This window comes from Mus musculus, chromosome Y (assembly GCF_000001635.26).
Source record: "Mus musculus strain C57BL/6J chromosome Y, GRCm38.p6 C57BL/6J".
Lineage (NCBI taxonomy): Eukaryota > Metazoa > Chordata > Mammalia > Rodentia > Muridae > Mus > Mus musculus.
The window spans coordinates 81,445,839-81,459,369 of NC_000087.7; positions in this window are offsets into that span (position 1 = coordinate 81,445,839).

Sequence of the window (13,531 nt, forward strand, 5' to 3'; positions counted from 1 at the left end):
ATGAAAGTGTCACAAGGACTTAGAACTTATAGGTTGCCATTCACAGTGCCAGGAAATACTAGTAAGACTAGCCAGCTCCTTGATTTTTACACTTTCTGCCTTCCAGAACTGTACTAGGATAGATGTGATCTATTTTAGTTGTCTAATCATGTGATCATCTGGAGTTGTCTAACTATCTTTATGTCAGGTATGTATGTTAGGATTTATAACAGTAGGAAATTATAGTTATGAGGTAGGAAAAAATAATTTAATGTAGGGGTTCACCAAGCATAAGGAAGAATATATATGAAGGAACTTGGAAACACACATACCCAAGTGGATGATGGAGTCTATTTTTCCTGTCCTGGAATCTTGGAAGGGATGAGTCAGCTCTAATGAAATAGATGAGAAAGGTTACTGGATGAATTCCTACTCAAAGTCATTGGAGACAACAGCAAATCTGTTTTGTCCGAATGGAGAATGGATGAGGATTTGTGCTCCATTAAAAAGGTCAATAAATTGACTAATTTGATTCCTGCCTGTATATTTGTGTGTGCTTTGTACTTTTTTCTGCTTTGTGTTGTGCTCTGTGTTCTTGATTATTACCTCTAGGGTCCTTACCATACTTGCAAAATGAAACATTTCTCAGTTGGAAAAGCTCTCATTTTTTTCCTCTGTATACAATATGATTCTTTAAAAAATAAGTTTTTGATTCCTTTGTACTAATAGTAAGATCAAAATTTCTGGGAAGACACTTTTCATTGAAAATACAGTTTTTCATTCAATAGATTCAGATTACTGTCCCCCCAAATCCTTCTACAACCTCTCCACTTCTCGACCCACCCAAATTCACACTTTTTCTTTCTCCCTTTATTAAAATACAAACAGGCATCTAAATAATAATGATACTATTAATGATACTAATGACAATAATAATGAAGATTAAGATACAAAATAAACAAATGAACCAGAACAGAACAAAGCAAACATAATGAAAAAGAGGCAAAGAAAAAGCACAAGAAATATACATGTAGACACAGAGACATATATGTTCACAAACACTCAGAAATCCCATAAAAACAAAAAAAACTGCAAACCATAATATATAAACAAAGGACCCTTAAGGTATTCTTTAAAGAACCCTGCCAATACCTTATTATATAAAGGACCTCCAAGATTATTATCCAGTTTGATTTTCATTTGCCAGGCAATGCTGAACTAGAGACTTAGATTTAAGCATGGTTTGCATACCCAGTGATACCCTAGTGGAAATTTGAATGTTTTCCTTTCCAAGCTACAAACTAGAAATAACTTCTGAGATAAAGATAGTGGCATGCACGCCCTTCCCTCTCATTGCTTGGGCTCTTTCTATCTCAGACCTTGCAGGCGCTGTGCATACAGATACTGCTACAGACACTTTTAGTTCAATGCAACTGATAGTAGAAGGCCTTGGGTGAGAGTTTTAACCACTTCGACCTATGGGAGTGATAGAATGATAAGAAATATCAATGGCTCATTTAAACTTTGGTTGCTTCATTTTCTATACTCATGCTGGTTTGCAGCATGACCACCTTCATAGTCTCTGTGGGTTTTGACATGATGAATGAACAGGCAATCTTCAGAGGATGTAAAGAATTAAAGCTCAAGGAATGTATGAGGTGGCCCACTAGCCACTCAAGTAAGGTTACTAGCCACTCAAGACCGCGTACCTGAACTTCATCTCTGAAATAATATACATGGTAGAAGAAGAGGATTGTCTCTTCCACACTGTCCTGCAATCTCTACACATGTGCAGTGGTTTGTGCACAGTTACACACATATGTCCTTAATCAAACACATGTACCCATAATGTAAGTACATTAAAATGTATAAAATCATATAAAAACAAGCAGACCTCCTACTGGAAGTTTCAGAGAGACTACATTTATAGGATTTGGAGCTTGTTTGTTTCCTACAAACCTCCCATGCAGAAGGGAGGTTTTACATCTACTTTCGCACGACTAAGACTTCGCTTGAAGCACTTGCCTGGGATTCCTGTAGATTTGGTTTTTCTCACCACATATGAAGAAATCTCTGTGTATTCTGAGTGCCCTAGATGCTGCTGAACTGAAAAATGCACATGCAACACAGACTTCCCACAATTGCTGAAGGCAGGCCCTCCTTTCTTTCTTTTACTGTAGAAGTAACTTTTCCATTTTCTAAACAACAGACAGTAGTAGTTTCCTTCCTAACACAAATGTCTCTGGTTTAGTTAAATAGATTTATTAGCTTCAAATCAGACAATACCATGCAAGTTCATTTTCAGAAGGGTTAAGTGGAATTGAATTTGTGTTGTGTATTACTAACTGAGAGGCCAATTTATAACCACAGAGCACTTTGAGTTGAGTGAAAATAATATTTTTACAATTATAAAATGCATAAAATTCCGTACCAAATTTTTATCAAACTTGCTTTATATGTAAGATAAACCAAAAATTAACAGACAACTACCAAACAGTTAAAGCATACAACATGGCAATAAATTAAACGAAAATGCTTATTTAGAAGTGGGAGAAGATAAGCTTTTATGGAATCTGTTTAATTGTATAAGAAAGAGAAACATCACTTTTCTTCACATGCTCAGAATATAAGAGGGGGAAAAGATCCATGTGATAATCCAGTTCTATGTACACAAAATTAAGCAAGATCCTCATAATTAATGTGTGAGTACACAATGCCTGACTCAAATTCTATCATAGACACTCAAGTCCTGTCACTGAAGGCTCATCAGTCTCACTGTATTATTGTTTATTATTATTATTATTATTATTATTATTATTATTATTATTATTATTATTAATTAATTGCTGTTGTTTTTCTTTTTGTTATAATTACATAATTTAAATTTAAAATTTATTCAATTTCAGTAAATGATATTCAAGAAATGTTTAAAACTTTTAATATTGACCAGGGGCAAATGACTCTGCACTAAAAAACTAGATCTCATTCCCCATATTATTATCTGTTAACAGTGTGCACAAGAAGACCTGAGACCTAACAAAGTTGTCCTTTAGTTCCTCATTTTGCTCACATCAGCATCTGTAAACCATTGCCAAGTTCAGAGGCTAAGAATCTGCATAGTATCTTTCACAGACCAAGTCCTCATCGATAACAGAAACTGTGGCTATGTACTGTGTTTATACTTTATTCCTCATGATGAAGGAACAGCTGAAAGCAAGAAACTGATGCTCTAAAGGGCTTACCAAGAAACTTCCCTGGACAATATTGGTATGAATTAATACAATTTGACTAAAAGAGCACTTTGTCCACCAGGCTTGGAAGATGTAGAAAATGTAAAAATATTAAAGAGAAAAATGTAAAGCTGTACTTGTAATATAGTTAACAAAACACCCATGGAAGGAGTTACAGAGACAAAATTTGGAGCTGTGACGAAAAGATGGAGCATCTAGTGATTGCCATATCCAGGGATACATCCCATAATCAGCTTCCAAACGCTGACACCATTGCATACACTAGCAAGATTTTGCTGAAAGGATCCAGATATAGCTGTCTCTTGTGAGACTATGCCGAGGCCTAGCAAACACAGAAGTGGATGCTCACAGTTACCTATTGGAATGGGTCAAACGGCCCCCAATGCAGGAGCTAGAGAAAGTACCCAAGGGGCTAAAGGGAACTGCAACCCTATAGGTGGAACAACAATATGAACTAATCAGTACCCCAGAGCTCTTGTCTCTAGCTGCATATGTATCAAAAGATGGCCTAGTGAGCCATCACAGGAAAGAGAGGCCCTTTGGACTTGCAAACTTTATATGCTCCAGTACAGGGGGACGCCAGGGCCAAAAAGGGGGAGTGGGTGGGTAGGGGAGTGGGGGGGATGGTATGGGCAACTTTTGGGATAGCATTGGAAATGTAAACGAGGAAAATACCTAATTAAAAAAAAGAGAAATAAAAAAGACTTTATGGTTAATGAGAGTAAATTTTTGTTAAGATTTGTTCACATAGCCTGTCTTCCATTTAGCTCTATTTCCATAGCCAATGGAATGAAATTCTGCCAGGCCTTGTCTATCATCAATATGAGTGGATGTGCAACTACAATAGCCAAAACTAGAAGTTATCATGGAAGATCTCTTTTCTGAAGAAAAATTGAGGAAGAGTGGATTGGGGTAGCAGGAGTGGAGGAGAAGTCAGGGAGCAGAGAAGAGAAGGAATACTAGGTTTGGGATGTTGATTGATTAACTAATTTAAAAAATCAGCTCCAGGACAGATTATTTTCTGGTGTTAGAGAAAACTCATCTCAACAATTATTATTAAGGAGAATTTTATTATCTGAGATCCTACAGTGAATTCGTATTGGTGTTTGTGTCTGTGTCTGTGTGTCTTGGTGTGTGAACCTACTATGTTGCTTAAAGTAGCTAGCAAAATATAATTTGTCTTTCATGAACTCACAAGCCAGGATTCACTTCTCTGACTACACGGCCATCTTAAGAAGTATCCTCCTGACCAAGCAGTTGTTATTTCAACATAAACCTGGGATTCAATCTACCCTGCTTCTAATTGGGACCAAATGTATAAGCCACATGTCTTTCTCTGCCAGACTACTAGTGGATGAGACCCTCGAGTATCAGATGCATACCATGTTGGAGAGGGTACAGAAGCTCCCATGCACTGACCTTATCAATAAATTAATGCTCAAACTTTTCTATAGAGAAAACTGCTATACTCATTTAAAATTAAGAAATCACAAATTGTACATCCCTTTAGGCACAGGAGTGGTATGCAATCATTTAAAAATTCCAGTGTGTGTAATAAAAGCCAAAATAATCAAAGTCACTTTACTGCTCTCTTTTACTTCCACAGAGATGGATAACTAGTATGGACAGTGAGATCTGTAAGTGGACTTCAAATGCTTACAACTTTCTTAGGTTTGTGCTGGCTTTCAGGTCTTCTTGTGTTCCCCAAGCTTCCTTGAAAATAGACAATGTCAAGGGAGAAACTGAGGTGACAACTACCATGCTTACACTGAAGGAAGACACAGTCTTATCATCTTGTTCATAAATTTACCTGAATCTTTGTTTTGGTATTCTATGATGGTCAACATTATAGCCACTGAAACTATGCCATGAATATTAATTCTTTCTGACTTCAAGGGCCATAATAGCATTTTACATCTCTTCTGAGAAAAGTGAAGAATTAAATCATAGTCCATGGTACCTGAAACCAGAGGATAGTGTCTAAGAAAACATTGCTATGGACACAGATGTCTAACAAAAACATAGGTATGGATACAAATGTCAAACAAATACTCATTTCTTTTATTACTAATACAAAAAAAATGTGTGGATAACACAGATAATGAAAGACAGTGGGAAACAACGTAGAATTCTATTGTATCTTTTTTTATGATATGAAACATAACTCTCCCAAATTTTCTAGATTTTAAACCTTCTTTACATTCTGTCCCTGCAATATGCTAATTTTCCTTAGCTTGGCCATTCTGTCTGAGTTTTCTGACTAAGTACATTCTGCTGTCTGAGAAGCCTTGATCATCTGTTAAACATTTTCTCACACAGGTTATATGTATAGGGATGGTCAGCAATGTGGGTCAGCTGGTGCTTAATGAGGTGACATTTTTGAAGGAATGGTCTCCCACATTCAATACAGTTAAACAGGATTCTCTCCTGTATAAAATCATTCATGTTCAACTAAATTTGTATTATGATTAAAGGTTTTCTGGCAACAGGAACACAGATGTAGTTTTATTTCTTAGTGAGTCAGATAATGTATTTTAAAATCTGAACGGTGTTTTTCTGTGTGTGAGGGTGCATGTGTGTGTGTGTGTGTGTGTGTGTGTGTGATATGTATTCAGAATCCAAAGAGACCAGAAGACTTAGAGACACAAGTAGGTTTTTATTCTTGTTTTTTTTTTGTTCTTTTGTTTTGTTTTGTTTTGTTTTGTTTTCTAGACAAAGTTTGTTTGTTTACCCCTGGCTTTCCAAAAACTCACTCTGTAGACCAAGGTGGCCTCAAACTCAGAAATTCGCCTGCCTATGCCCCCACCCCCCAAATGCTGGGATTGAAGACCTGTTCCCACACTGCCTGACATTAGACAGTTTTTTTGTTAAACTATATTTGGTGCTATAAACAGAACGGGAAGTTTAACATGTACTGTTTAAGAATTGAGCCATCTCTTTCTTCACAATGCAAAGAATAACAAGAATGAATAAAATAGAAAAATATTGTATAATAGATATGAGGGCTTATCTATAATTGTTTAAGAGTTAAATAATAACAACAAAAAGTCAATCAGCTCAGTCTGGACATATGTATACAAATTGCCAAGTAACTTTTAACAAAACACACAAGCAATTCAATGAAGGAAGGCTATAAATGTCAATAAATGATGGGGAGCCAATTGGACAATGTGATGATTGTTCTTGGGTTTGAACTTTACTGCATCAAGAATTAACTAAAATCCAATTGACTGGGCAAGACATTAATGGATTTTTTTCTTAATAATTTGAGATGGCAAGATCCATTTTGAATCTGAATCTTTCAAGTGGGAAAAGTCACTTTAAACCTGGCACACACTTATATAAATGTTCTGCAACCTATATGAAAGACATGGAAGAAGACAGTTTGTTTTCTTTGCCTGTTTGCCCTCATTGGGAAGCCCATTTCTTCACTGTCAATACAGGCCATTTTCAGTATTCCATAATACACTGGAGACTACCTGAGACAATCCACCTCATTGACTGAATAACTATGAGGTTCTTAGAATATCAGTTGGTAGACAGCTATTGTTGGATCACACCCTGTAATTCACTTTAAAGTATATTTAAACTACATTTACAGTATATTATATAACAAAATATTATAAATGATAAAATATATTACATATAAAATAAATTATATATAATATATACACCATAGTTTTATAAAATTATGCATATATATAATTTGTGCTGTATGTTTTGTTTCACCCGAGAGCAGTGACACATAATAGGTAAAAGAGTCAGCCTCACACTCAATCTCAACTTCATACTGTATGTAAAATAATTCACAAGGGCAGGTAAGAACAAAAAAAATTTAGGAAAATTGGAGTATATGTATGATTAAGAGAGTTAAGAGTGCTAGATTTCATGGAAGAAATATTCATTCTAAGAGAAATAATTGATCCTCACTAAAATTAAGAACTTTCACGCTGAGCTGGATGGTGGTTTTGTGTGTTTTAAACCCAGAACTTGGGACACAAAGGCAGGTGAGTTTGTGGTAAACCTGCTGTACAGATTGATCTTGAGGACAGCCAGGGTTATGCAGGGAAATTGTATGTTAAAAAAACAAAGAAAACAAACAACCCCAAAACAAAAAATAACATAGAAAATATTTTATTTTTCTGTAGCAGTTCCTGATTCAACAGTGAAGAAGCAATCTAAATCAATTATAATCCAAAAGGCAATATCTCCCAGAGTATATTTTTCACTGTTACAGTCCAGGTTACACAATGTATACACAAAGGAAAGGAGTTATAGTTAACCAGTTAAACTAGTCAGGTGGTTAGCTTGTAGATGGCCAGCATTACAACACTGTAGAGTGTCTTCTTCCATGGGTTAGCATAGCCCATTCTACCTCAGATAAATAAATTTGTATATCGTCAAATATTAACATTCCTGAAGAAGAGAAAGGACTTGAATTTAATACTGAGTCAGAAGCAGTTGTTGTACCTGTCTGTGAATCATGGCAGGCTGCATACTGAGGAAATTATCAGTAACGAATTTAGGTGGAGAAACTGGGATAACCAGAGGTAGGCAAGTGGACCAGATAATTGGTTGTAAAATATCCAGTTTCCACTCTGATCCTGACAAGTCTAGTCGCCTGGAGATCAGTAAGGTTGAATGTACCAGAGAACACTAGTGGTCTTATCAGCAGGAAAAATCTAAAATGAGACTGCCTGAATTCAAAAGGGAAATGTTAAAATAAAATAAAACAATAACAAAAAGCAATCTGACTTTCTCCAGCCCCTCTATGGTCCAGTAGCCTCCATGGCTTTTTAACACCAACAAACCACTAGTAAACACTACTGTTGGGCAGATTTGTGTGTTGCTATAAAGCTGCCTTGATCATTTGCTTTCTTGGGTGTTATCCTTCATGAAGTTATTTCTCTCTTTTCCTTCTCTGTAAAATATATAAGACTAAACTTAAAAGCATTTTCTGAAGTGATACATGAGTCCCACCCTCTCTATATAAGATCTGTTTACCATGAGTCAGCCAAAATAAACTCTGCCTGACATTCTTAGGTTGGATTCTGAAAGAGGTGGTTTCTGTTGTCACTGGGGTGTCACTTATTTCCCCATTCACTAGCAGCACCTAGAACATGGCACTAGGGTACAAAGGCCAGTGGAAGTCCTCCTCTCTCAACTCATGGATGTATTTTCATAAAAAAGATATTAATCCCAGCATCTATTCCACCTCTAGAGAACATGAATGCCAGCCTAGGCTCCTATACCTAACAAAACTCTCAATCACCATAGACGGAGAAAACAATATATACAACGACAAAGCCAATTTTACACATAATCTTTCCTTAAATCCAGCCCTACAAAGAATAATAGGTGGAATACAACAACACAAGGAGTGAAACTACACCATAGAAGAAACAAGAAAATAATCTTACAACAAATCCACAAAAACATGCTTCCACCTCTAAGAATAAAACTAATAGAAAGTAACAATCACTTTACCTTAATATCTATTAATATGAAAATTAATATTACCATCATAACCTAATTGAATAAAGTTCAAAAATATGAGGAATTAGAAATTGTCCGTTTTTCATTATGTTGTTCCTAATTTGGTAAATAGGATTAATAAGTCCAATATTGTATAATCCATATAGTCTTTCTTCTTGTTTATACATAACACTGTATTGCTGTGTGCCACATAATGGTCTTGAAAACATGGTTCCCCTATCTCAGCCTCTGTATTAGTAGGATTGTTTATTTGATATTTTTACACTATACTATGGTTTTCAGAACAGCTTAAATTTTTCAAAACTCTTTATAAACCAAAATAAATGTAGACAATTAATTTGGGAGGTGGCTTATAAGAGAACAGCAAAGAGTGAGACTAAAGGCTTTGCTTGATATTTATTATTATTGTATAAATTCTGAAGAGGACTTTATAAGTTACTATTATTCTAAGGTGAATGCTTTTGAAAAAACATCACATCCAATAAAACTGAATTCTATCATCAACTAACTTCTGTGACACTCTCCAAGCAGAACAATTCTTCATTGAAACAGTTGATCAATGACTTCATGGATAGACCATCTTAATAAACACCCATTCCATTAGTGAATGTACCCTGTTACATGTGGCCTGAGAATGACAACAATCACTCAAATCAAATAGCTTTGAACATAGAAGGAAATTAGTATCCAAAAATCATGCCTACAGTTCATTCCTTGCCACAGCAGATATGTCAACTCTACCCTTAGTACTATGGAGGTAAAATACTTTGGTGATGTGAGGGACATTCAAGTACAGCCTTATTACAATGAAATCCAGTGTCCATAAATTGTTCTTCTTTTTTTCTTTTCTTTTTTTTTTGTATCACAGTAAGCCAAGATTTTTTTTAATTTTACAATTATTATATACTTTCTTCGTTTACATTCCAAAAGTCCCCTCCCGCCTCCCCCCTTACCTCTCCTTGATCCCCAACATACCTACTCCCACCTACATTCCCTAGCAGTACCCTGAGCTGAGGCATATAACCTTCACAAAACCATAGGCCTCTCCCCCCACAGATGGCCTACCAGGCCATCTCCTGCTACACATTCAACTAGAGACATGAGCTCTGGAGGTACTGGTTAGTTAATATTGTTGTTCTTATTTAGGGTTTCAAACCATCTCAGTTCCTTGGGTACTTTCTCTAGCTCCTCCATTGGGAGTCCTGTGTTCCATCCAATAGATGATTGTGAGCATCCACTTCTGTATTTGCCAGTCACTGGACTATCCTCACACAAGACAACTTCAGGGTCCTGTTAGCATAATCTGTAAGTCAAGAATTTTAAGATCTCCTAAAAACACAACAAACAAACAAACAAACAAACAACAAACAAACCAAAAGACTATTTATGTTCACCAAAAAAACTAATAGTGATATATTATTTTAATATATCATACAGTTAATATATTTGGAGTTATTTAAAATTTATGAGAAAAAAGAATTTTCAGTATTGCTGCAGACAAATATATAAATTGTTGTTTCTATCAAACAACATTTTTAATATTCATTTTTATTGTTACAATATTTTATAAATATTAAGGATCATGATAAAAAATGGAAGGTTTGATAGGTTTTGAGTGGGCATCAGCTGGAGGAGTTGGGGTACAAAATAAAAAGAAGAATGTGATGTAAGTCTGTTTACTCAAAATATGTTTTTAGATGTTAACAAATTCAGATAAATTGAAATTATGTATATTTTCTTATCATAATGCAATAAAAATTAAATCAAAATATATTTCTAGAACTGGTGGGATTGCTCAGCAGTTATGAGAACCGGCTATTATTTTACAGTTCCTGAGTTCAATTCCCAGCAACAACATGGTGGCTTACTACCATATATAAAGTGATCTGATGACCCCTTCTTTCATGAAGGTGAACCCATAAAAAGAGGACTCATACATTTTAAAAATGATAGACTTAAACACATTAAAATGTTTCTATTATTATTATTATTATTATTATTATTATTATTATTATTATTATTATTATTATTATTATTAAAGTGTCTAACTACTTCCTTTCATTTCTTTCCACCAAACCAGCCTTGGAAATCTAATGCACAGTAGGAAAACACTGCAAGTTAATGGGCGGAATGCTCTTGGGTACATGAAATACACACTAGACTAGTTGAAAAAATGGAAAAACTAGCTGTTAAGGGCAACTTTTGGTTAGGCAGTGGTGGTTCATGCCTTCAATCACAGCACTTGGGAGGCAGAGGACAAGGATTTTTGAGTTCAAAATCAGCCTGGTGTAAGTTCCAGGACAGACAGTGCTACACTGAAAAACCCTGTCTTGAAATTTAATAATAATAATAATAATAATAATAATAATAATAATAATAATAATAATAAAAGCACCTATTCTATGCAGAGGACCAGGCACAAAGCACCCACATTGTGGCTCATAACATATGCACAATCACAGTTTCAGAGAAACAGTGCTCTCTTGCAGCGTCTGTAGGCAACAGAGGCATAAGTGAGAGAGAGGGGCTGCTCAGCCTAGCACATAAGTGAGAGAGGGGACCTGGGCGGCCCAGCATATAAGTGAGAGAGAGGCCCTGCCCAGCCTAGCACATAAGTGAAAAAGAGGGCCTGCAAGGACTAACATCTAAGTGAGAGGGAGGTCCTGGGAAGCCTAGCACATAAGAGAGAGAAGGGCCCTGGGCAGTCTAGCACATAAGAGAGAGAGAGGACATGTGAAGCCTAGCACCTAAGAGAGAGAGAGAGAGAGAGAGAGAGAGAGAGAGAGAGAGAGAGAGAGAGAGAGAGAGGACCTGCCCAGCCTAACTCCTAAGTGAGAGAGTGGGCCTGAGTGGCCAAGCACATAAGTGAGAGAGAGAGGGCCTGCACTGCCTAGCACACTCTTCTATCAAGCTGAGGACTAGGAAAGTAGAGAAAGGAGAGTACCAGGGGTTGTAGGAAATCTGCATGTTCCCTTCTGAACTCTTAGGGCAGCATAGACTCTTCTGGTGTGCGTGTGTACTGCAGAAGTCCACATTATTAAATGTTTATGCACATAAATAAATAAAAAACCAAAAATGCTTACAAGAGCCTCTACAGCTGAAATTAAGTAGAGCCATTTGCTGTATTTCATATGTTACATATTTGTTCTGGATTTTCAAGTTTGTAAGCACTTGTCAACCAACAAACTGGAAATCATTTGTCTTAAAGCCAGTAGATTACTCCCACCTTCTAAAATCTCCCTTCAAAGTACTTGGTATTCCGTGAACGCATGCGCAGGGTGTATTCAGCCAATCAGCACAGTCCTTTGGTGAGACCTATTTGCTCCAGCTGGCATCACAAAGGATCCTCTGAGGCTTCTGTCTGGGTGTGGCCCCTGACAACGATTTTTTTTTTTTTTTTTTTTTTTTTTTTTTTTTTTTTTTTGCCATTGAGGAGCTAAGCACAGAAGGGTGCGGTTTGGAAGGTGTTCTCCTCTTAGATGAGCTGTAAGTGATAGTCTGCCCTGATCAGGGTTGTTGGACAGTTAATCGAGGTGTGACAGGGTGGGGAATCTCAGGCCCAGGAGGCCACTATGTGAGGAAAAGCCTCCTGATCGCCATTTCCTGTGGAATCTGAGGGTGAATGGAAGGTGGAGGACCATATTCATGGAAGAGGATCGAACAGGTCAGGGCCATAGAGAATTGGGAACCCTTGGAAGAGAAAAGCTTGGGGCCTGGGGATAGGATCAGAGAACCAGCTGCAGGACTGTGGGTCAGGGAACAGGGATCCATTGGTGAGATGCCTTGGCGATTGTCCTGTGTGATATTCAGGATCCCTTAGAAACACACTGAGGATTCCTCCCTCCTCATTGTCTTCTCTATGGTGTGTTCCTTTGGTATAGACTGTATGAACATTGCAGACAGTAGAATGGCATAGGAAGATGAATGAAAAGAAGAAGAGGAGATAATTGTAAGAGATTCATAAGTCATTGGGGATGGATTCTGACCACAGATCTTTCTGTCTCAGTCTCCCATGTATTGGGATTAAAGACTTGCACCACCAAGTTCAGCTTTTTCTCTCAGTTTAGTTTCTGTAGGATGGGATCTATCTTTGTAGTTTCAGCTGGCCCGGCTTGGTCTGGCCTTGAACTTACAATCTTCAGATGTTTGAAATCCTCGGCTTCCCCAAATCCCTAATTTCTCCAATATAAGTTCTTTCTGTGTGGGTGGTGGTGGTAGTTCATGTTTTTTTGTAGACTTAGTGGTGGATCTTTTTGATATGAATATACAGTTACCATGTTCTTTATCTTTCTGGATAGAACTGTGAGTTTACGTTAGACTGAGATAAACTGGTAAACAGAATTGCTGATGTTTTGTTTAAAAATATTCTGTGGGAGATAGGACCAAAATTCAGATACCTCAAAGGTTAAAGGATGTTATTCATCGTTTTTTGGGAGGAGGGGAGGACTCATATGTTGAAGGTTGGCCAGTTTTTGTCTCTTTTTAAACTGAGAAATGGCAGACTAATAATTTAGGTTCTAAAGGAGGTTTTTAAAGAAGTGAGTTAAAGAAGTTTTTAAAACAAGTTGTGAGGGAGAGGGACATGATAAATGGGATACACGGAGGAAATGGTACGGGTAAGTGTATATATATATGCATCACCATATTGAATATGTACACAGAACTCTCTGATAAAGGCAATTGATTAAAAATATACATGTTAAGTAAAAAAAGAAATGATCTTTCATTGAGCTAAAATAATTATTTGATTTTTTGTTATTTTTAATTATTTAAATGATAATTTTTAATCAGGTAACTAAGTTCTT